The sequence below is a fragment of the Neoarius graeffei genome, chromosome 18 (assembly GCF_027579695.1).
Source record: "Neoarius graeffei isolate fNeoGra1 chromosome 18, fNeoGra1.pri, whole genome shotgun sequence".
NCBI lineage: Eukaryota > Metazoa > Chordata > Actinopteri > Siluriformes > Ariidae > Neoarius > Neoarius graeffei.
The window spans coordinates 4721865-4747109 of record NC_083586.1 but is presented as its reverse complement, the minus strand read 5'-3'; the positions used below and the strand labels follow the sequence as shown (position 1 = coordinate 4747109).

At 43.3% G+C, this 25245-nt stretch overlaps 1 protein-coding gene and 1 long non-coding RNA gene across 2 annotated transcripts in view; both read left to right on the top strand.

Annotated features, from left to right (window-relative positions):
• LOC132865856 (zinc finger protein 850-like) overlaps positions 1-25245 on the top strand; it is a 1522149-nt gene that overhangs the window by 71905 nt on the left and 1424999 nt on the right. The gene's annotated exons all lie outside the window — the stretch shown is intronic.
• LOC132865927 (uncharacterized) lies at positions 555-8110 on the top strand. The gene is made up of 3 exons (XR_009650521.1): positions 555-689; positions 7163-7241; positions 7415-8110. It is a non-coding gene; the product is annotated as an uncharacterized LOC132865927 (long non-coding RNA).

Genomic DNA, 25245 nt, shown 5'->3' with positions numbered 1-25245 from the left:
AATCATCATGTAAACATTCTACAGAAGACTCAGTATAGCCTAGGTAAAGTTAAGCAAATGCAAACCACTGACATCAAATTACAATCTCACCGTGTGTGTCTGCAAATGAAAGCATAGAATTCTGACTCTCTGCAAACCCAACTCAATGGAAGCCCGCACCGCGCCTGCTGCAGAATGCCCGCGTAGTTTTTTAAGTCCTACTAGCCTACCACTCGACGTGACGCTTGACACAGAGCCAATGAGGAGGAATCATAACGATATTAATAATATTGCATTAAACAATAAATAAGCAAGCAGAAATTGTTGTTCGGATTAACTTGCGTTCTTGATGGCTCATGTTCAGTGCTTTACTGCCTTTGTTTTTTTTGGGAAAAAAAATAAAAATATAAATAATTTTAAAAAGGGCAAAAAATATAGGGTGGCTTTGCCATAAGATAGGGTGGCTGGAGCTACCCTAAAATGGGTCTGGCGACGTCTATGCCTCAAACCATTACGTGTGCATGAACTCAACAAATGCCGTTGATGCGTCTGTATCGATTCGCTCGATCGAGTCATTTATGTTTCGTCCCGAAAAAGATCCGAATCGTTTGTGAATCGCATCACTGTTAGAAATCCAAGAGAAGAGATCCTCTTCCCTTAACATCATCAGAGGAAAAATCTGCTTCTTAATCAATTAGTTTCAGCGTTTGGTGAGTAGATCATCTGTATTTTATTTTATATTCATTGTGTGTTGATAGTCCGAAACTTGTAACTGGAAGGTTATCAGGAAAGTCACGAGTGGTCCGCGAGCACTCTACAAGACTATTAATGCGTTTTAATAATTAATAGTGCAGCTATTAATGCAGTTTCATGTCTAGATCTTATAAATGATGGATACGAAGTTTTCAAAATTATTAATAACATGAGAACTCCAGTTCCCATGATGCTTGTGAACTGGGCATGCGCACTGGATAAAAGAAAAAAGCAGCTCTTTAGGGCAAAACTCTCGTCTCATCAGATTTGGGCAGTAATTCTATGCATTCAGACTTTAAATAATGAAATAACTGTACAAGCAAATACAACACAAAAACCGTTTTAAAACATTCACTTAAATTAAACAGACATGGTAAAAACAGAAGAAATATATTTAAGGCTTAGAGTTTGATTAATTCAGCCAAATCAAATATCACTTTCAGATTTGAAGATATTTATCAGGAATCATTTTTAAGATATTGAGTATTATACCACTTCCTGTTTAAAGGCATAATAAAAGGCATCAAATATATTTACCCTACGTGTGAATGGAAATGCCGAAAAGTTTAATGTTTAACCTAATGTTTAATGTTGATCTAAAACATTTTAAAACTGATCGTGTGGTGGTCTAGTGGTTAGGATTCAGCGCTCTCGCCGCCGCTGGTGTAGTGGTATTTTTATTAATCATATGTAATTCTAACCTTTAAATATCCTATATACTCCTGTTTCTGACGCGTTTTAGCGAAATGTGGACTTGTCTTGTCTGGGAAGCATGAAATTAGTTCAACAGCGAGCTAACCCGCTTTTTACTTCATTTTTGACATTTTTTGAATAATTGTCGTCCTATTATTATAAATAATATTTTGAATAATTGTTCCGTAGCAATATGCTTTGTCTCTTTTCTCAGTGAACATTGAGATAAGGGCTCCCAGACTGTTACAGATAGCTATAATATAAACAACTCATGCAAGAATAGCAGGCAAGGACAGCCACAGAAATCTGCAATGGGCAGAGAAAATCATTATTTTTGGCACTTTCTCACAATAATAAATTTAATAATTTATACTTTTTTTATTAATTAATTAATTAATTAATACTCTGTCACATATCGAATCCAACAAAGAGTGCTTATCAGCTATTCAATTTTATTCAAATTACATTCAGTGAAATTGTTTGTCATTTCAATTTGCCCTGTTTTTTATCTCCTTATCTTTCTTTAAACTTATTGCTACTTATGAGGCTAAGCTTAAACATGTTCCTCCTAATTTCGAACTATTGATATGAAATGCTCTGATTGGCTGTTTGCTGAGTTTTAAACCTCCATACTTTTGCCTTTAAAAACCACAGAGGATATGGAATGGATAGGCTTTTAATGTATTTAGTTAACCATAATTAAGAAACAGTTAACAAACTTTTACTTGAATAACTTTTTGTTTATAAATCGGAGACTTGGGTTTATCTTTGTTTAACCATTAAGGCAAGGCAAGTTTATTTATATAGCACATTTCATACACAATGGCAGTTCAATGTGCTTTACAGAAGCAAAAACAAAAACAGTAAACAATAGAGAAATAAAATTACATAAAATAATTGTATTTTAAATCTAAAACAATTAATTAAAAGAATTAAAAGAAAATAATAAGAATTAAACAACAGTAGAAATAAAATAAAATGCCAAAAAGAAAAAAGGAGAAAAAGAAAATGAAACCAGCGGAATAAAATAGAATAAAATTAAAGTAAATTTAAAACATGCAGAGAAAGTAAAGATTATAAAAAATGTAAAAATATTAATTATTTAACAGAAAGCATCTGAAAACAGCTTGGTCTTTAATCTCGATTTGAAGCTGCCAACAGCAGGAGCATTTTTAATGTCCTCTGGCAGTTGGTTCCATAGATGTACTGCATAGTAGCTAAAAGCTGCTTCACCACACTTTGTTTTAACAACTGGTTTTAATAGTAAATTTTTCTGTTGCGATCTGGTAGATCTGATTGGGTTAGGCCGCTGCAACATATCAGAGAGGTAATTGGGCCCTGTACCATTTAGAGATTTGTACACCAGCAGCAATGCTTTAAAGTCAATTCTGTAGCTTACTGGAAGCCAGTGAATGGAACTTAGAATTGGGGTAATGTGCTCTGTTCTTTTTGTTCGTGTGAGAACCCTCGCCGCTGCATTTTGAACCAGCTGAAGTCGTTTGATGGTCTTTTTTGGCAGGCCTGTGAAAGGCCATTGCAGTAATCAACCCTACTAGAGATGAAGGCATGTATTAGTTTTTCCAGATAATTTTTTGACATAAGTCCTCTTAGTTTGGAAATGTTTCTTAGGTGATAAAATGCCCTTTTAGTGATTGCTTTCATGTGACTGTCAAAGTTTAGCTCGCTGTCAATGAAAACACCAAGATTTTTAACCATTTCTTTAGTTTTAATCCCTTTTGTGTCAAGAATAGTGGTAATCCTGAGTCTTTCATCTTTTTTTTCCAAATAGAATTACTTCTGTTTTATCTGTATTCAGCTGAAGAAAATTTTGTGACATCCAGCTATTGATTTGATCGATGCACTGGTAGAGACATTCAAGGGGGGCATAGTCATTTGGTGATAGAGCAAAATAAATTTGGGTATCATCTGCATAGCAGTGATACAAAATTGAATTTTTATTGATAATTTGCCCAAGTGGGAGCATATAAAGGTTGAAAAGTAATGGTCCAAGAATCGACCCCTGGGGGACACCACAGGTCAAGGGCATTGACGTTGAGGAACAATTTCCCAGGGTAACAAAGAAGCTTCTATCTTTTAAGTATGATTTTAACCAATTGATAACTTTACCAGTCAATCCCACCCAGTGTTCAAGTCGATATAGCAGTATGTTGTGATCAACAGTATCAAAAGCTGCATTGAGGTCCAGTAATACCAGGACCGATGTTTTGCCTGCATCAGTATTAAGACGTATGTCATTTATAACTTTAATCAACGCTGTTTCAGTGCTATGATTGGCACGAAATCCTGACTGAAAATTATCAAAACGGCTGTTTGATATCAAGAAGGCAGTTAATTGATTGAAGACAATTTTTTCCAGGATTTTCCCGATGAATGGTAGATTTGATATTGGCCTGTAGTTATTTAACACTGAAGGATCCAGATTATTTTTTTTAAGAAGGGGCTTTACAACAGCTTTTTTTAGGGACACAGGAACAACGGCAGTCTCCAAGGATGTATTTATAATTTGAAGCACATCTGTAATTATAAGATGAAGAACAGACTTAAAAAAGTTGGTGGGCAGAATGTCCAATTCAGATGTTGAAGAACTGAGATTTTGTACAGTTTTTTCAAGAGTCTCATAATCAATTAAACAAAATTCTGACATTGTGTTAAAGTTATCTATCTGTGTCATTGGTGATTGCAGTTTTTCAATTTTTTGCAACTGAGATATATTATGAGAAATATTCTGCCTTATTTTATCAATTTTACCTTTGAAAAAAGATGCAAACTCATTGCATTTATTAACTGATAGAAGTTCAGGTGCTAATTGTGGTGGGGCATTAGTTAGCTTCTCTACTGTTGAAAATAGCACACGGGCATTGTTCATATTCCTGCTGATGATGTTGGAGAAGAAAGACTGTCTTGCTTTATGAATTTCATAATTATAATTACAAAGCATCTCTTTATGGATTTGATAATGGATGTGAAGTTTAGATTTGCGCCATTTTCTTTCAGTCTTTCTACATTCTCTCTTTAGCAGTTTAACAGCCGGGTACTGCTTCCATGGTGCTTTCTGCTTATCATTGACTCTTTTTATTTTGAATGGAGCAATATCATCCATAATTTGCGTCATATTTAAATTAAAAAATTCCAGTAAATCATCTACAGAGTCTGACATTTTGGTTGAGTTCTGTAAGAGGGCTTGCTCAAAAAGAACACGTGTTGTCGTTTATGACTCTCCTACCTATAGTCGTTGAGCTATTCTGAATGTGAGGAGACATAGAAACTTCAAAGAAAACACAGAAATGATCAGATAATGCCAGGTCAACAACAGTATAAGAAACAGTAAGAACCTTTGTGATGACGAGGTCAAGAGTATGACCACGAGAGTGGGTCGGTCCCTGTACATGTTGTACCAGGTTAAAGTTATCAATAATTGCAAATAGTTCTTTGGCATAAATGTTATCAGTATTATCTACATGCAAGTTAAAATCCCCAGATATAATCAGACAATCAAACTCTAAGCAAATGACTGATAACAGTTCACCAAACTCTTCAAGAAAGACTTTGGCTGAATGTCTCGGAGGCCTATAAATAGTTAATAATAATATGTTAGGAGAGCATGTAACAAGTGCACATAAGTGTTCAAAGGACGTAAAATCACCAAGTGAGGATTGTTTACATTGAAAAGAGACTTTGAATATATTTGCGATCCCTCCACCTTTCCCTTGTCGGGTAACATTCAAAAAATTAAAATTTGGGGGAGCTGCTTCGATAAGGGTGGTAGCACTATTTGCTTGATCCAGCCAGGTTTCAGTTAGAAGCAAAAAATCAAGATTGTGTTTACAAATAAGATCATTAATTAAAAATGACTTGTTTAAAAGTGATCTAATGTTCAGAAGAGCTAACTTTACAGAAATTCTAGAAGCAATATTTGGTTGTGCACTTTGATGCTGTTTTAAAACAGGAAGGAGATTAGATTGGTTCACCCCCAGGGTTAAATGTGCTCTATATTTTCTGTTTCTTATCAACACAGGAATAGTGTCAACATCGGGTCCCAACTTTTTTTCAACATTACATCCATTTGCAGGGACCCAGACTACATCAAACAAGACTTTCTAAATGTTCCATTTGGTTTGAGGGTGAAAGGACTGGAGATGACATGTATCTTTTGGATGGTGAAAAAGATTTGTAGCCAGCTGAAAGTCCTGGACGAACACAATTTTGATGTACTGGATACACTGCTTGTCGTGACAGATTTGGGCTGGAAAAGGAAAGTGTAGCCATTGGGAGCAGTTTTTTCATGCTATTTGGGAAATCCATCCGAGGAGAAGTGGAGTCGTCTGTCCTTGAATGTTGGGAGGCCTGCATGTCAGATGTTTGTGTGTCCTTGATGACGACTTGCAAAGATGATTGTTTAGGCTTTGTAACTATGTCAGTCTGCGACATCTTATCAACTGTTTTCCTCGGTGCTGGCTGAGAAAAGATTGCAAGTTTGTAGTGGTCTGCTAAGACTTTGGCTCCAATCCAGCTGAGTTCAGTGCTATTTGGCTTGTAAAATTCTTTGCGATTCCAAAAAAGGTTAAAATTGTCTATGAAATTCATACCAAATGAAGAACAAGTTTTTCCAAGCCAGGTGTTAAGACTGAAGAGTCGAGAAAAAGCAAAACTTCCTCTCGCTGGGAGTGGGCCACTGATAAAAGATTGAATTCCAGTCTTATAGAGCTCAGAAAAAAGTTTTCTGAAATTATCTTGGACAAACAGCTGTTCTCTGAAAACATCGTTTGCTCCCACATCCACAACGATATGTTTTATAGTTTTATGCTCGGACATGAGTTTCAAAATGCTGTCTTTGGTGTCAGAGATGGATGCATTTGGGAGACAACAAATAATCATCTCATAACCTTTTAATTGTCTTACAGTGGAATCACCAAGAACAAGGGTTGTGGGATCAGGTGGTGTTACGAGCTGCTTTTTGCCTCTTCTCACAGCTCTTCGATCTTGGTGTGATCTCTTTTTACTATGTGTTTGTCCGCTTGACAAATCCTCTTCCACATCCCTGAGGCATTCAAATTTGTTCTGAAGCCTTATAGGCTGTGGATTTTCCATAGGATTGTAGATCCTATTGTAATTTGTAGAACGAGCTGGTGTTGAAGTAATTACTCTTCTGTTTTTGTTTTTTGGCTTAGCACCCATCATTTGCCAGTTTTCAGTACTTACAGGTTGAGTTATGAATTCTTCCACTTGGTCTGCAATGTCCTCAGTCTGTCGGAGCGCAATCTCTGCATTCTCAGCCACTGTTTCAGTACTCCTTTCCTGAGATATCGCTTTTAATTCGTCCGTCTTTGGCAGAGCATTAATCTTTGATTCCAGAATAGAAATCCTCTGTTCTAATTCCATGCATTTTCTGCAGGATTTTTTGCTTCCTGGCATTTAAAAAAAAAAGTGGAAATTAAATTAAAAGCTTATAAAGATAAAAAATAAAAAAAAGAATAAAGTAGTGGAAAGTCAATGAGAAAGTAAAGTATAGAAATAAAGATTAAGAAAGCAGGAGCAAAGCAAAGAAGCGTCCTACTCGCTTGAGGAGGAGGAAAAACTTCATAAATTATCATGATTATGATACATTGGCTTGTATAAGTATTCATTGTCCTTGAACCTTTCCGCATTTTGTTGCACTGCAACCTGGAACTTAAATTGACATGAAACTATTCATGTGCATCCTGTTTATAATAAGCAGTACCTCTCTCTCTGGATCCATGTCATCCTACAGTCTCTTCTCGAGCAAGGCGTGGTGAGACACTTTACACAAGATTTACGTAAGATTAATGAATTGATTGTTTCTTCTGTAATGTCACAGGTTCCTGCTCATCATTGCTGTTTTTCCATTAATGAAAATTAATGATCTCTGTTCTGCCTTTTTCCACGCACATGAGGAGATAGCGTTTGGACTCAAGGTTTCATTTGACTCTCCTGCTGGGTTTTTTTTCAGCTGTAATTCATAACGTGCTCTGTGACCTTCTCCCTCCCTCGGGACTCTATGGTCTGTGTGTTCTGGTATCTGCTGAGTCACCAGAAATCTGCCAAGACACTGACACTTGCGCCTGCTCCAACATCTGGCGCATAAGGGCTTTAAGGTTTCCAGAACCAAGCTGCAATATTGTATGGACACTTAAGTATTTGAACTTTTGAAGTTTTGAACTTTCTCAAGGCTGTCATTCTAGACACAAAACCTCCTCCACTGCAACATCCTTTGACCTGGACTGACGCTATGGTGGTCGCTTATCACTCCCTCAGAAGCACCCTTTGTTCCGCCCCTGGGTTACCTGCTCACTTCAAGCCCTTCCACCTCTATGCCTGTGGACACCGGGGCACGGCCTCTGGGGAACATGAGGGGGGGAAAATGCATCATTGTGCGTTTTTATCCAAAACATTAGACATTGTTGCTCAAGGCTTACCTGTGTGTCTGGGGGCTGTCTCCGCATGTGCTTTAATGGTTTTAGATGCGGAAAAATTGGTTTTTGTCTCACCCATTGATCTTGCACTCGTCACATCAGGTTAAACAGGTGTTGCAAAATTTACAGACCCATTAAATTAATTCATCAGTAATAGGGCTCTCTAGGGATCTTTGTTGATGGTTCTTGTTCTAAACCCTCAGACAGTTCTTGTTTTATAATTTTATCACTCTGTGGTTATTCTGTGTGTTCAATCAATATCAGCCTGATATTCTGCATGAGACATACGCTTTTTTTCTTTTTCATTTGATTTTTGTCATCTTGATTGTGGACAAATTCTCTAAATGGGTAGAAGTTTTTCCCTGTTCTCGAGAGAACACAAAGGTAGTTACTCGTTTTGATACCTACGGTAGTTATAATAATAACAATGATACATTTTATTTATAAGTGCCTTTCAAGGTACCTAAGAACACTGGACAGTAAAAAAGAAAAACAAACAATAAAATAACAATAAAATAATAAGAAATCAATAATAATTGTTATAGTTATGGGGTTTCAAATGCCATAGATTCCGACAAAGGTACCCCTTTCACCTCAAAAGTCACACAAAACCTTTGTAAGTATCTCTAAACTAAACTGGTGTTTTCACATTCCTAAATCCTCTGGTATCGTAGAACGTACTAATCGAACACTGAAAGACAAATTAATTAAGGTCATGCAGGACACAGGTTTGCTTCTGTAATCCATAATTCATTCTGGCTGAAATTCGTGTGACACCAAGAAATTATTCTCCCCTGGAAGAAGGGAACTCCGGCTCCGGGTACCTCTGATTTGAAAATGCATATGGATGAGTATTCTGCAGCCCTTATAGATAAGTTGCATAAAATTTGTACCAAGGTCAATAATACAATATTATCTCCACCACACACCCCTTTCACGTGGGAGACAGGTGCTGGTGTGACTTTTTAAAGTAATGATTTGGACAATTGGGAAAACAATATAATGGGCCTGCAGACATAGTCGCCATTACTTTTACTGCTGTTTTAACTGATCTTTTTTCCACAGTGGATCCATGCCACTCGATTGAAGAAGGCTCCATAACAAAGTTGTGTTACAATAACAAGTTTGCTGCTATTAACACTTTTTGTGTCCCTATCTAGTCTCCCTCTGGCCAGTTTTCTCTCTCTCTCTCTCTCTATTTCTGAGCTCTGCACAGATTCGACTGAGAATCCTCAAGACGTTGTGAACAAAGAGGGGAAAAGATCTTGCGCCCCATCTGGAACCAATCATCCTCACTACAACCATGACAGTCCTCATCACGGGTTTCGAGCTGGACTTCATTGCTCGGAGCAGGGTTACCCGCTCGAGCTGGACTTCATTGCTCGGAGCAGGGTTACCCGCTCGAGCTGGACTTCGAGACATCTTCTGGACTAACTCCGCTAACTGGACTGCACAAGCGCACACCACACAAATGTGTTATGTCTTTCATCTGATGCCATTTTCTACTATTATTACACATCTCTATGCTCTGAAACTCTGTATTCTTACAGGACTCTGTTCACACTATAGGTCGATATGCCTTCTAATTTCATTTTTCCCCTCACTGTTTTAGAACAAATTACTCTGAAGGAAGTAGCGTGTATCTGGGAATTAAGAGGTTTTGAGTTTCTCTAAGCTCCGGTGAGGTGGGACGAGGGCTGATTGGGCATGCCCGCCCTCTGAGCACCAATATACGTCAAGAAGGGCAAAGATTAACTCAGGATTAATTCTCGATGTAATCACATATATGATCATGAGGTGATAATAGGATTTGATAATAGTGATACTATTATCAAAGGGGGGGATTGTTAGGGTTATATAAGTATTATTCTTATAAGTATTATTATTAAAATGGTGACAAAATTAAGAGTTAACTTAAGGTTCAGTTAAAAATGACCTTCTGTCTCAGCTGGACATTGTTTGGGAACATTTTGTTTATGAAATGTGTATTTTGAACAGAGAAGTGTCTGAAGGACCCACCAAGGTCTGTTTTAGTGTCAGATCGACCCACACACAAACTTTAATGTTGGATGTAATGGTAGCCTTATTGCTGAACAAAGAGTTAAGACTCTTATATTTTTATAGTATATATTATAGTATATATTACTTATAGTACATTTTAGAGCTTTTTAAGATCCTTTATTATTTTGGACTATTGCATATACTATGGCAGTGATTTTAAACTGTTCCTGTGTAGCCTGACCTTCGTCCAGTGGAGAAGAACACTTCTTTGTTAGACCAAACATAGTCTTTGTTTAAAACATTGTCGTAAAAACATCTCACGCGCTTTGACGTACGTAAATGAAATTGCTGAATTGCTGAAATATTATTTTGCTTATGATTGAAGGTTTCATTCACACACACATACATATGGAATTAAGATGTGATTTGCTGACCTAGCACATAGACACAGATATCAAAATGATGTCACTCACTCACACCCTCCCATAGACAGACACACACACACACCCCCCTCTCTGAGGTCACATACAAACACACACACATTTGACAGACACAATAGCCGTTTGGAGAGATTATGATTTGTTATAAAAGGTGTTTGTAATCTTTCATCTTTGACGAAGTGACTGTGCGAATAAACTGGCATGTGAACTCTCTGGTTCCCCTGTCTGTTTCTATCGTTCTATCATTCGTCCCGGATCCGAGGGTGGCCCACGAAGGAATCGGGGTCTCTTTCTGGGTGAACCCCAACATCTGTCAGACCCCATGTCTTCAAGTTAGTTGGAGTTGGAAGCGTGTCATAAGTGGACCTCAACAAGAAGGCTATACAACTGTTTTGATAACTTTCAGTCAGGATTTCATGTCAATCATAGCACTGAAACAGCGCTGATTAAAGTTATAAATGACATACGTCTTGATACTGATGCAGGCAAAACATCGGTCCTGGTGTTACTGGACCTCAGTGCAGCTTTTGATACTGTTGATCACAACATACTGCTATATCGACTTGAACACTGGGTTGGGTTGACTGGTAAAGTTATCGATTGGTTAAAATCATACTTAAAAGAAAGAAGCTTCTTTGTTACCATGGAAAATTGCACCTCAACATCAATGTCCTTGACCTGTGGTGTTCCCCAGGGGTCGATCCTTGGACCATTACTATTCAACCTTTAAATGCTCCCACTTGGACAAATTATCAAGAACAACTCAGTTTTGTATCACTGCTATGCAGATGACACCCAAATTTATTTTGCTCTATCACCTAATGATTATGCCCCCCTTGAATGTCTCTACCAGTGTATCGACCAAATCAACAACTGGATGTCACAAAATTTTCTTCAGTTGAACACAGATAAAACAGAAGTAATTCTATTTGGGAAAAAAGATGAAAGACTCAGGATTACCACTATTCTTGACACAAAGGGGATTAAAACTAAAGAAATGGTTAAAAATCTTGGTGTTTTCATTGACAGCGAGCTAAATTTTGACAGTCACATGAAAGCAATCACTAAATCAGCATTTTATCACCTAAAAAACATTTCCAAACTAAGAGGACTTATATCAAAAAATGATCTGGAAAAACTTATACATGCCTTCATCTCTAGTAGGGTTGATTACTGCAATGGCCTTTTCACAGGCCTCCCAAAAAAGACCATCAAACGACTTCAGCTGATTCAAAATGCAGCGGCTAGGGTTCTCACGAACAAAAAGAACAGAGCATATTACTCCAATTCTAAAGTCCCTTCACTGGCTTCCAGTAAGCTACAGAATTGACTTTAAAGTATTGCTGCTGGTGTACAAATCTCTAAATGGTACAGGGCCCAATTACCTCTCTGATATGTTGCAGCAGCCTAACCCAATCAGATCTACCAGATCGCAGCAGCAAAATTTACTGTTAAAACCTGTTGTTAAAACAAAGTTTGGTGAAGCAGCGTTTAGCTACTATGCAGTACAGCTATGGAACCAACTGCCAGAGGACATCAAAAATGCTCCTGCTGTTGGCAGCTTCAAATCTAGACTAAAGACCAAGCTGTTTTCAGATGCTTTCTGCTAACCGTTTAATATTATCATCTTTACATGTTTTACATTTTCTTAACTTTTACAGTCTCTGCATGTTTTAAACTTTACTTAACTTTTATTCTATTTTATTCTGCTGTTTTTTTAACTGAATTTTTACTTCATTTTATTATTTTATTTCTACTATTGTTTAATTCTTATTTTTCTTTCGCATTTATTTTATGTAATTTTATTTTTTATTGTTTACTGTTTTGCTTTTACTTCTGTAAAGCACATTGAACTGCCACTGTGTATGAAATGTGCTATATAAATAAACTTGCCTTGCCTTGCATATGCCAAAGGATGCTCCATGAAAGCATCTGATTACATGTACCTTCCAACATAACCAACCTCCCTGTTTCTTTTGCAACTGCTCTTGTCTGGTGTGCCTCCTCTTCTACTTGGCAAACCTCTTTTTGCACCATCTCTCTGCTCTGGGTTGGTGTTACTGTCTTCCAGCTTGGCCTAGTAACACATCCAAGCCCAAGCTGTTCTGTCCTGACTGTACCAATGATGTTGCTATATCAGAGATGTTCAGCATCATTCACATCTTGGTCTGCTCACCACTTATGACCAGTGGGCACCTCTATTCCTGCTTTCCTAACTTTCTCATCTGTGCTTTCCCTCAGCATCATCACCTAGTGTACCTTGGTCACCTTGAATTCCTCTGCGATGATAGTGGTAATTGAAGCTTACTACTGGTACTGTAAAGCCCAATGATGGAAAAACTTCTGGGAAGTCCCAGCCATCGTCTGATGTATCTGTTGATCATCCTCTCCATAGTTTCTACAGAAGATATGGAGTTGTTATACACCAGTAATGGCCAGGGGAGTCTTGGAAGCACCCCGTGCTGGTAACACCAAGCCTTGTACTTCCTGGGTAGACTGCTCTTATCAACAGTGCACATCCATTCTTCAGCTTGTTGTCTCATCTGAAAGAAACTCTCCTTGTCTGTCAGTGTGCTGTTGAACCACTTGCCAAGGCTCTTGACTGGCTTCTCAGAAACTGTCGGAATGTCTTCACCATCTATCCTGAATTTGAAGCTGTCCTGAACTTTGCCTTTCTTGAAAACCAGGCTTCTAGACTTGGATGGCTTAAACTTCATCTTCGACCATGTCATCAGTCTGCCAATGTCCTCCAGCATCCATCTTCCTTCAGGAGCAGACTTTGTTGTAATAGTCATGTCATCCATGAAGGCTCTGAAGTCATACATGAAGAGCATAATTTGAATTCAAGTCACTGAATTACAAAGTAATTCAAATTAGTGTCAAATAACCAGGAAGTAATTCAAACAAGTGTGGTAGAATCAGGAAGTAATTCAAATTTTTGTCATTATTCTCAAAGTAATTCAAATGAATATCAAAGAATGACATTTGATTCAATTTATGTTCAAACAGCAATCAATCCAGCCACTGAGGTGCACAAACCAGTGTATTCTTAGTGCCGGTCCCAAGCCCAGAGAAATGAAGAGGGTTGTGTCAGGAAGGATATCTGGCATAAAACTCATGCCAAATCAACTATGCGGAAGATGACGAGGGCCTTCATCCTGGATCGGTCGAGGCCTGGTTTAACAAGACCGCCACTGAAACTGTTTCCCAGCAGGGTGCCAGCGGAAATGATGCTTCTGGTGGGGAAAGGAGGAGAAAGAGAGGTGGAAGGCGAATTTGGAAAAAAATGTGAGAATAGAAAAGGCAGGAGATTGGAATTGGAAATTGTGAGGGTTTTGCTGGGATTCAAACCTGGTTCGCTGGTGTGATAATCCAGCAAACCTCCACTAGGCCACCAGGGAATTGACTCAAATGCAGAGGCGTGAGGCGGAAGTAGAAAGGTATCAAAAACAGTTTATTTACACTATGTACAATCCAAGGGGGGCGGCACGGTGGTGTAGTGGTTAGCGCTGTCGCCTCACAGCAAGAAGGTCCTGGGTTCGAGCCCTGGGGCCGGCGAGGGCCTTTCTGTGCGGAGTTTGCATGTTCTCCCCGTGTCCGCGTGGGTTTCCTCCAGGTGCTCCGGTTTCCCCCACAGTCCAAAGACATGCAGGTTAGGTTAACTGGTGACTCTAAATTGACCGTAGGTGTGAGTGTGAATGGTTGTCTGTGTCTATGTGTCAGCCCTGTGATGACCTGGCGACTTGTCCAGGGTGTACCCCGCCTTTCGCCCATAGTCAGCTGGGATAGGCTCCAGCTTGCCTGCGACCCTGTAGAAGGATAAAGCGGCTAGAGATAATGAGATGAGACAATCCAAGGGAAAAAACAAAGAATAATCCAAAGCTCAGAAGATAAACCAAAAATAAAAATATCCAAAAGGTACAAAGTCCAAAATCCAAATAAGAAAAAAGGCAAAAACTAAAATGCTCAGAAGGTCAAAAACAAAATCCACAAAGTCCAAAAGAAAGAAGCAAAAACCAAGAATACAAAGACACAGGCAAGGTACATGGGACAGAGGGAACTAGCACTAACAGCATAACATAGGAAAAAGACTCCGTGACAAGGGAACAAACAGAGGGGTATTTATACACAAATTAATTAAGGATAGGGCGGGGCAGGAAACAGGCAATAAGACAAAAACAAAACACAGAACACAGTGGTGACCTCTAGAGGCCCAAAACAAACATGACCAGAAAAGGAAATAACAGTGGCCTCTAGAGGCCAAAACAGTCCCAGTCCTAACAGGACCCCCCCCCTCTAGGAGCATCTCCTGACGTTCCCAGGATGATCAGGATGGGCCGAATGGAAGTCCCGACAAAGTTCTTTATGAGTATGTCCCGAGCTGGGACCCAGCAGCGCTCCTCAGGGCCATAGCCTTCCCAGTCCACAAGATATTGGAGGCCCCCGCGAACCCGGCGGGAGTCCAGCAGGTGGCGCACGGTGAACACAGTCTGACCCTGGAAGATGCGGGGGGGCGGGGGGTTCCTAGGGGCAGGGGCATACGTGGATGTCAGTACGGGCCGCAACAGGGAAACATGGAATGTGGGGTTGATCCTTAGTGTACGTGGTAACTGGAGCCGGTAGGAGACAGGGTTAACTCTGCGCACAACCTTGAAGGGACCAATGTAGCGAGGAGCAAGCTTGTGGTTCTCCACCTGCAGCGGAAGGTCCTTGGTGGACAGCCAAACCCGCTGCCCAGGGCGGAAAGTGTGGGCAGGTCTCCTATGGCGGTTGGCCTGAGTCTGGTTGGTACTGGAGGTCTGGATGAGTGTCCTCCTGACCTTGCTCCAGGTCTTGCGACACCATCTCATGTAATGGTTGACCGAGGGCACCCCAGCGTCCTCCTCCTGGTCCGGGAACAGAGGTGGCTGGAACCCGAATTGGCACTGGAACGGCGACAGCTTGGTGGCCGATGACTGCAGAGTGTTGTGGGCGTACTCTGCCCATGGCAGCCAGGTGCTCCACAATGTCGGGTTATCCATAGCCAGGCCTCGCAGGGTGGTTTCCAGGTCCTGGTTGAGCCTCTCCATCTGGCCGTTGGACTGGGGGTGGAACCCAGAGGAGAGGCTGGCAGTGGCCCTGATGCTCTTGCAGAAGCCGTGCCATACTTGGGAGGAGAACTGGGGCCCCCGGTCAGAGACGATGTCCTGAGGGAGACCAAAAACTCAGAAGACATGAGTGAACAACAATTTAAGGGCAGAGGGGAGTTTGCACAGTGGAATAAAGCGGCAGGCCTTGGAGAATCTGTCCACTATGACCAATATGACAGTGTTACCTTGAGACTCAGGGAGACCCGTGATGAAGTCGACCGGCACGTGGGACCAGGGATGCCGTGGAATAGGCAGAGGATGCAGGAGACCCTGGGGACGCTGTTGCGGGTTCTTGGTTCTGGTGCAGACCTCACAGGACAGGACGAATGACCTCACTTCCTTCTCCATGTTAGGCCACCAGAAGCGTCTTTTCAGGAAGTCCAGGGTCCTCCGAGCTCCCGGGTGGGCGGTGAGAGGGGAAGAGTGACCCCACTGGAGAACCTTGGCCCGGACTTGACGAGGGACGTACAGGAGGCCCGGTGGCCCCGTCCCAGGATCAGGGTCCCGGCATTGAGCTTGTCGAACGGTCTCCTCAATACCCCAGCAGACAGGAGCCACAATCCGGGATATAGGGATGATAGGCCTGACTTCACTCTCCCTGTTAGTGTCAGAGAACAGCCTGGACAGTGCGTCAGGTTTGGTGTTCTTGAAGCCGGGGTGGTACGATAGGGTGAAGTCAAACCGACTGAAAAACTGGGCCCACCTAGCCTGTCGTGGGTTCAGTCTCTTGGCTTGCTGGAGGTACTCCAGGTTCTTGTGGTCCGTCCAAACCAGGAATGGATGTTGCGCTCCCTCCAGCCAGTGCCTCCACTCCTCAAGGGCCAGTTTGACCGCTAGCAGTTCTCAATCCCCCACATCGTACCAGGACTCCGCAGGACTCAGGTGGTGGGAGAAGTAAGCGCAGGGGTGCAGCTTTCCTTCTGAATGTTGAGAGAGCACCGCGCCGACACCACTATCTGAGGCGTCCACCTCCACGATGAATGGTTGGGAGGTGTCCGGGAGGACCAGATTTGGTGCCATGCAGAAGCGGTCCTTGAGGTCTTTGAACGCCTTTTCTGCCTGAGGAGACCAAACATAAGATCCACCTGTCCCTTTGCTGAGGTCCGACATGGGTGCTGCTACAGAACTAAAGTTCCTGATAAATTTGCGGTAGAAGTTAGCAAATCCTAAGAACTGCTGAACCTCTTTGACGGACTTGGGAATGGGCCAGTCCCGGACGGCCAGGGTCTTCACTGGGTCCATTTGGAGTTGGCCTGTCCATACAATAAAACCCAGAAAGGAGACCTCGGGAACATGAAATTCACATTTCTGGGCCTTGGCGAACAGATTGTTCTGTAGCAGCCTCTGGAGAACCTGGCGGACATGGTGGCGGTGCTCCTGCATGGTCTTGGAAAAGATAAGGATGTCATCGAGGTAGACAAAAACTTACAAGTTAATCATGTCCCTCAAGACGTCGTTGATTAGGGCCTGAAAAACAGCTGGTGCATTGGTGAGTCCGAAGGGCATCACCTGATATTCGTAGTGCCCAGACGGGGTGTTGAAGGCAGTCTTCCACTCGTCTCCCTGTCGGATATGGATGAGGTGGTATGCGTTCCGTAGGTCCAACTTGGTGAAGACGGTGGCGCCTTGGAGCAGGTCGAATGCTGTGGACATCAGCGGAAGGGGATATCAGTTGTGCACAGTGATCTTGTTCAGGCCCCTGTAGTCAATACATGGTCGGAGCCCCCCATCCTTCTTGCCAACAAAGAAGAAGCCGGCACCAGCGGGTGAGGTGGAGGGTCGAATGAACCCAGAGACCAGGGCGTCTTTGAGGTATTCTTCCATGGCCTTGCATTCTGGCTGAGAGAGGGAAAACAGTCTGCCACGAGGTAGGGTAGTCCCAGGGAGCAAGTCGATGGCACAGTCGTAGGCACGGTGCGGAGGAAGAACGGCGGCCCTGCTCTTGCTGAAAACTTACTTAAGATCCCAGTACTCTGTGGGAACTTGAGATAACTCAGTGAGATCAGGAGGCTCGGCAGGAGACACAGGAGAGCTAGAGAGCAGACAAGAGGCATAGCAAGCAGGACCCCACTCCACAACCTGGCTAGTGACCAAGTCTATACGAGGGTTGTGGTGGGTAAGCCACGGGAGACCTAGAATAACTGGGAACTCAGGTGAAGGAATCAGGTGCAGGGATATTTCTTCCTTGTGACCTTGAGACTGGAGGAAGACTGGAAAAGTTACTTGGGTGACTCTTCTGTCACCTAAGGCTTGGCAATCCAGGGCAGACACAGACAGTGGGACTTCAAGAGGTGCAGTCGGGACATTGATACTTTGGGCGAAGTGAATATCCATAAAGTTTCCAGCCGCCCCTGAGTCTAACAAAGCTTGACAAGAGTGGGCGGACTCACCCCAGGAGATGGAGACCGGGATGTAGATTCCTTGGCCAGGGAGTCCGGGAGAGAGGGTAGGCCCCGTCACAACCCTCCCTCGGCTGGACGGGGTGGTCCTTTTCCCGAGAGTTTGGGACATGATGCTCGGAAGTGACCAGGCTTGCCACAGTAGATGCAGCACTTGTCCCTCCTTCTGCACTCCCTCTCAGATGCAGAGAGGCGAGTACGGCCCACTTGCATGGGTTCTGGACAGTCACTGGAGGAGGTAGACGGGCTCTAGGTAGAGGCAAGGAGGCCGGGGAGGCTCAGGACTTGGTGGCATTCTCTCATCCTGTTGTCCAGACGAGTAGAATGTGAGATCAGTGTTTTGAGGTCACTTGGGCATCCGATAGAAGCCAGACCGTCTTTGATGGGGTCAGACAGACCATGGTGGAAGGCTGACACCAGGGCAGTCTCGTTCCATCCACTTACTGCTGCGAGCGTCCGGAACGAGATGGCGTAGTCTGTGACGCTTCCCCGTTGCCGGATGGACATGAGCTTTCTGGCTGCGTCTTTACTGATGTCTGCTTGATCGAAGACACGCAGCATCTCCTAAGTAAACAGCTGGAAATCAGAGCACTCAGGTCCCTGTCTCTGCCAGATAGCAGTAGCCCAGGCTCGCGCCTTACCAGCTAACAAGGTTATCACAAAGGCAATCTTGCGGCGATCCGTAGTGTAGGTGGTAGGCTGAAGCTCAAAGGTGAGTTGACACTGGGTAAGGAACTCTCGACACTCACTGTGCTTGCCGTCATACCTCTGTGGTGCAGGAAGGCTGGGTTCGCGAGGTGAAGAAGGCAGCATGGCAGGAGGCACTGGAGCAGGAGCGGATGGTGGAGCAGGAGCAGAGTCAGGCGGAGGAGATGGGGGCAGAGAAGTCAGCTGTGCCAGGGTTCTCCCAATCTGCTGAAGCAGTACCTCATGGCGAGCAAGGGTCTCACGTTGGCTTGCAAGAGTCCGTCCATGAGTGCCCATGGTGGATCCGAGGCGTGTTAACGCAGCCATCATTCCCTGAAGGTTGGCCAGGTAGACAGATGAAGAAGCCTCTGCTGAGTCAGTCATGACGGAGTCTTTCTGTTAGGGTTTTCGGATTCAAACCTGGTTCGCTGGTGTGATAATCCAGCAAACCCCCACTAGGCCACCAGGGGAATGACTCAAGTGCAGAGGCGTGAGGCGGAAGTAGAAAGGTATCAAAAACAGTTTATTTACACTATGTACAATCTAAGGGAAAAAACAAAAAGAATAATCCAAAGCTCAGAAGATAAACCAAAAATAAAAATATCCAAAAGGTACAAAGTCCAAAATCCAAATAAGAAAAAAGGCAAAAACTCAAACGCTCAGAAGATCAAAAAGGTCAAAAACAAAATCCACAAAGTCCAAAAGAAAGAAGCAAAAACCAAGAATACAAAGACATAGGCAAGGTACATGGGACAGAGGGAACTAGCACTAACAGCATAACATAGGAAAAAAACTCCGTGACAAGGGAACAAACAGAGGGGTATTTATACACAAACTAATTAAGGACAGGGTGGGGCAGGAAACAGGCAATAAGACAAAAACAAAACACAGAACACAGTGGTGACCTTTAGAGGCCCAAAACAAACATGACCAGAAAAGGAAATAACAGTGGCCTCTAGAGGCCAAAACAGTCCCAGTCCTAACAGAAATGTTGGCACAATGACTGGTATTGGAAGAGAACTGGCTGATTTGATGGATAAGAGAAAGATTGACATCCTGTGTATACAAAATAAGATTCTTTATTGTCATTGTACAGAAAACATACAATGAAATTCAAGTGCACTCAAGTACTGGACTCGAATTTAAAAAAAAAAAAAATCAAATAAATGCTCCTGTTGTTAAATAGACAGATTTGCTTGAGTGTTCTATTGTGTTGTTCAAACATGAGGAGTCATGCACAGCCTCTTCAGGATTCACCTTGCAACAAGGGTGGGATTCACACACACAAAGGATTAGCAGGCCATCACCTTAACCTCTCAGCCACCTCTCCCACAGATACTGGGTTAACTTTATAATTCTGAGAGTTTAGCGCAATTCATTGTGAACAAAACAATCTCATATTTTCCTCGAGTTCTGTCCTTAACTTGCCTCAAAATATGCAATAAAATAAACTAAACAAACTGTGATATGGACTCTGGAAAAAAGTATTGGCAATCTTTAAATCAAGAAAATAAAAATACAAAATCCATATCCATATCCAAAACCCATAACATTAGTTAAGCCACACAGCTCATAAAGATGGTTTCAAGCAAAATGCAATCACTCACTGGTAAATATATGGAACATTCATGAGCAAAAACTGCATTTATAAACACTTTTACAAAACTCACAAATTTCTCAGAATAAAACGCACTCTCTCACTACAGCATGTAGCATGTACACTTACTGTAGACACACACACACACACACACCTGGGCCTTAACACATCTTTTCTCCCCTCTGGGCCATCAAAAGCATATAAAAAAAATACATTTTATGTAAACTGTCAGAATGCAACAATATAAGTTGATTCTGTACATAAGTGCACTTTATCACGACTTACGCCGACCAGCCACTCACTACATTGCTCACTCTCTCTATGTCACTTCCTGATTTCCTAAACTCTGAGGGAGGGGCACAGAACATGCATGCATTAATCACGTGGAAAAAATTTGTGGTGTTAAAAGGAATTTGCATTAACACATTATTGCGTTAACTTCAACAGCCACAATTTTATATCTAAAACTTCTCACTCATCCCTTCTGGCAGGAGAGGTAATCCACCACCACCATATGCAGCCCCTGGCCTGTGGACCACCTCAAATAATAATAATAATAATAATAATAAGTTAAATTTATATAGCGCCTTTCAAGAGACCCAAGGACGCTTTACAGTTATAGACAAGGGGAAAAAATACATAAAAAATTAAAAATAATAATAATAAATAAATAAAAAGTAAAAAGTCCACCAAGTAGGGGTCAAGATGTAATTCCAGTGGTGTAGCAGCCATAGTCCCACCAAAAGGTGCACGAAAATGAGTCCCACATCTCCAGCACCGCTGCCGTGACGCCGTCAGCAACATCGCTCGAACACCACGCCATGGATCCACAAAGCGAGCAGAGAAGCTCCGCCACGCAGAGCGCTGGTATGTCCCAAACTGCCTGCACAGCTGCCGCGACGCCACCGAGCAACATCGCTCGGAACATCACGCCAAGCATTAAAGCACAGAGTGCTGGACAACCACGAAGTAAAATGAGCAACGAGCTCACTGCAGTCCATAGCTGGGAGCACAGGCATCACCCACAGCGAACCAAGGCCTGGAGGGGACCGACGCCCAAAACAAGGTCCGGAGCTACACCACAACTGGTGGACAAAACACTCAAACAAACATCAAACTACACAAACACACACAAGAAATAAATAATAAATAAAAAGAAAATAGAAAACGCTCTGGTGAGAAGTGGCAACCAGAACGCGCACGACGTACTCTCAACCAGAAATGGAAATGAAAAAAAAAAACCCCATACTCTCAGATTTAAAGTGCTGAAGGGCAATACCCAGAGGGATCCACACATTGGTCCCACTGGTCAGAACAGAGGGTGAACAGGTGTCCGAGCAGGTAGTATGGGAGAGTGAGGACTGCCCACTTGATGGGCGTACACTCTTTCTCCACCCACATTTTCCACTGATCCATTATTCAAGAAAGAAAGAAAGAGTACCTGGCGGCACTTTGCCTGTCCCACTCACGTTAGTTTACCTGTAAAAGAAAGAAAGAGTACCTGGCAGCACTTTGCCTGTCCCACTCACGTTCGCTTGTCTGTAAAACAAAGAAAGAGTACCTGGATGCACTTTGCCTGCCCCACTCACGTTCGCTCACCTGTAAAAGGAAGAAAAAGTACCTGGATGCACTTTGCCTGTCCCACTCACGTTTGCTCGCCTGTAAAAGAAAGAAAGAGAACCTGGCCACACTTTGCCTGTCCCACTCACGTTCGCTTGCCTGTAAAAGAAAGAAAGAGTACCTGGCGTCACTTTGCCTGTCCCACTCACGTTCGCGTGCCTGTAAAAGAAAGAAAGAGTACCTGGCTGCACTTTGCCTGTCCCACTCACGTTCGCTTGACTGTAAAAGAAAGAAAGAGTACCTGGCTGCACTTTTCCTGTCCCACTCACGTTCACTTGCCTGTAAAAGAAAGAAAGAGTACCTGGCTGCACTTTGCCTGTCCCGCTCACGTTCGCTTGCCTGTAAAAGAAAGAAAGAGTACCTGGCTGCACTTTGCCTGTCCCACTCACATTCGCTTGCCTGTAAAAGAAAGAAAGAGTACCTGGCTGCACTTTGCCTGTCCCACTCACGTTCGCTTACCTGTAAAAGAAAGAAAGAGTAACTGGCTGCACTTTGCCTGTCCCACTCACATTCGCTCACCTGTAAAAGAAAGAAAGAGTACCTGGCTACACTTTGCCTGTCCCACTCACGTTCGCTTGCCTGTAAAAGAAAGAAAGAGTACCTGGCTGCACTTTGCCTGTCCCGCTCACCTTCGCTTGCCTGTAAAAGAAAGAAAGAGTACCTGGCTGCACTTTGCCTGTCCCACTCACATTCGCTTGCCTGTAAAAGAAAGAAAGAGTACCTGGCTGCACTTTGCCTGTCCCACTCACATTCGCTCACCTGTAAAAGAAAGAAAGAGTACCTGGCTACACTTTGCCTGTCCCGCTCACGTTCGCTTGCCTGTAAAAGAAAGAAAGAGTACCTGGCTGCACTTTGCCTGTCCCGCTCACGTTCGCTTGCCTGTAAAAGAAAGAAAGAGTACCTGGCTGCACTTTGACTGTCCCACTCACATTCGCTTGCCTGTAAAAGAAAGAAAGAGTACCTGGCTGCACTTTGCCTGTCCCACTCACGTTCGCTTACCTGTAAAAGAAAGAGAGTACCTGGCTGCACTTTGCCTGTCCCGCTCACGTTCGCTTGCCTGTAAGAGAAAGAAAGAGTACCTGGCTGCACTTTGCCTGTCCCGCTCACGTTCGCTTGCCTGTAAGAGAAAGAAAGAGTACCTGGCTGCACTTTGCCTGTCCCACTCACGTTCGCTTGTCTGTAAAAGAAAGAAAGAGTACCTGGCTGCACTTTGCCTGTCCCGCTCACGTTCGCTTGTCTGTAAAAGAAACAAAGAGTACCTGGCTGCACTTTGCCTGTCCCGCTCACGTTCACTTGCCTGTAAAAGAAACAAAGAGTACCTGGCTGCACTTTGCCTGTCCCACTAACATTCGCTCACCTGTAAAAGAAAGAAAGAGTACCTGGCTACACTTTGCCTTTCCCACTAACGTTCACTTGCCTGTAAAAGAAAGAAAGAGTACCTGGCTGCACTTTGCCTGTCCCACTCACGTTCGCTTACCTGTAAAAGAAAGAAAGAGTACCTGGCTGCACTTTGCCTGTCCCACTCACATTCGCTCACCTGTAAAAGAAAGAAAGAGTACCTGGCTACACTTTGCCTGTCCCACTCACGTTCGCTTGCCTGTAAAAGAAAGAAAGAGTACCTGGCTGCACTTTGCCTGTCCCGCTCACGTTCGCTTACCTGTAAAAGAAAGAAAGAGTACCTGGCGGGACGTTGCCTGTCCCCCTCATGTTCGCTTACCTGTAAAAGAAAGAAAGAGTACCTGGCTGCACTTTGCCTGTCCCGCTCACGTTCGCTTACCTGTAAAAGAAAGAAAGAGTACCTGGCGGGACGTTGCCTGTCCCCCTCACGTTCGCTTACCTGTAAAAGAAAGAAAGAGTACCTGGCTGCACTTTGCCTGTCCCACTCACGTTCGCTTACCTGTAAAAGAAAGATAGAGTACCTGGGTGCACTTTGCCTGTCCCACTCACGTTCGCTTGTCTGTAAAAGAAAGAAAGAGTACCTGGCTGCACTTTGCCTGTCCCGCTCAAGTTTGCTTACCTGTAAAAGAAAGAAAGAGTACCTGGCTGCACTTTGCCTGTCCCGCTCACGTTCGCTTACCTGTAAAAGAAAGAAAGAGTACCTGGCTGCACTTTGCCTGTCCCACTCACGTTCGCTTACCTGTAAAAGAAAGAAAGAGTACCTGGCTGCACTTTGCCTGTCCCGCTCATGTTCGCTTACCTGTAAAAGAAAGAAAGAGTACCTGGCTGCACTTTGCCTGTCCCACTCACGTTTGCTTACCTGTAAAAGAAAGAAAGAGTACCTGGCTGCACTTTGCCTGTCCCACTCACGTTCGCTTACCTGTAAAAGAAAGAAAGAGTACCTGGGTGCACTTTGCCTGTCCCACTCACGTTCGCTTACCTGTAAAAGAAAGAAAGAGTACCTGGCTGCACTTTGCCTGTCCCGCTCATGTTCGCTTGCCTGGAAAAGAAACAAAGAGTACCTGGCTGCACTTTGCCTGTCCCGCTCACGTTCGCTTGCCTGTAAAAGAAAGAAAGAGTACCTGGCTGCACTTTGCCTGTCCCGCTCACGTTCGCTTACCTGTAAAAGAAAGAGAGTACCTGGCTGCACTTTGCCTGTCCCGCTCACGTTCGCTTGCCTGTAAAAGAAAGAAAGAGTACCTGGGTGCACTTTGCCTGTCCCACTCACGTTCGCTTGTCTGTAAAAGAAAGAAAGAGTACCTGGCTGCACTTTGCCTGTCCCGCTCACATTCGCTTGCCTGTAAGAGAAAGAAAGAGTACCTGGCTGCACTTTGCCTGTCCCACTCACGTTCGCTTGTCTGTAAAAGAAAGAAAGAGTACCTGGCTGCACTTTGCCTGTCCCACTCACGTTCCCTTGTCTGTAAAAGAAAGAAAGAGAACCTGGCTGCACTTTGCCTGTCCCACTCACGTTCGCTTGTCTGTAAAAGAAAGAAAGAGTACCTGGCTGCACTTTGCCTGTCCCGCTCACGTTCGCTTGTCTGTAAAAGAAACAAAGAGTACCTGGCTGCACTTTGCCTGTCCCGCTCACGTTCACTTGCCTGTAAAAGAAACAAAGAGTACCTGGCTGCACTTTGCCTGTCCCACTCACATTCGCTCACCTGTAAAAGAAAGAAAGAGTACCTGGCTACACTTTGCCTTTCCCACTAACGTTCACTTGCCTGTAAAAGAAAGAAAGAGTACCTGGCTGCACTTTGCCTGTCCCACTCACGTTCGCTTGCCTGTAAAAGAAAGATAGAGTACCTGGCTGCACTCTGCCTGTCCCACTCACGTTCGCTTGTCTGTAAAAGAAAGAAAGAGTACCTGGCGGGACGTTGCCTGTCCCCCTCACGTTCGCTTACCTGTAAAAGAAAGAAAGAGTACCTGGGTGCACTTTGCCTGTCCCACTCACGTTCGCTTGCCTGTAAAAGAAAGAAAGAGTACCTGGCTGCACTTTGCCTGTCCCACTCACGTTTGCTTACCTGTAAAAGAAAGAGTACCTGGGTGCACATTGCCTGTCCC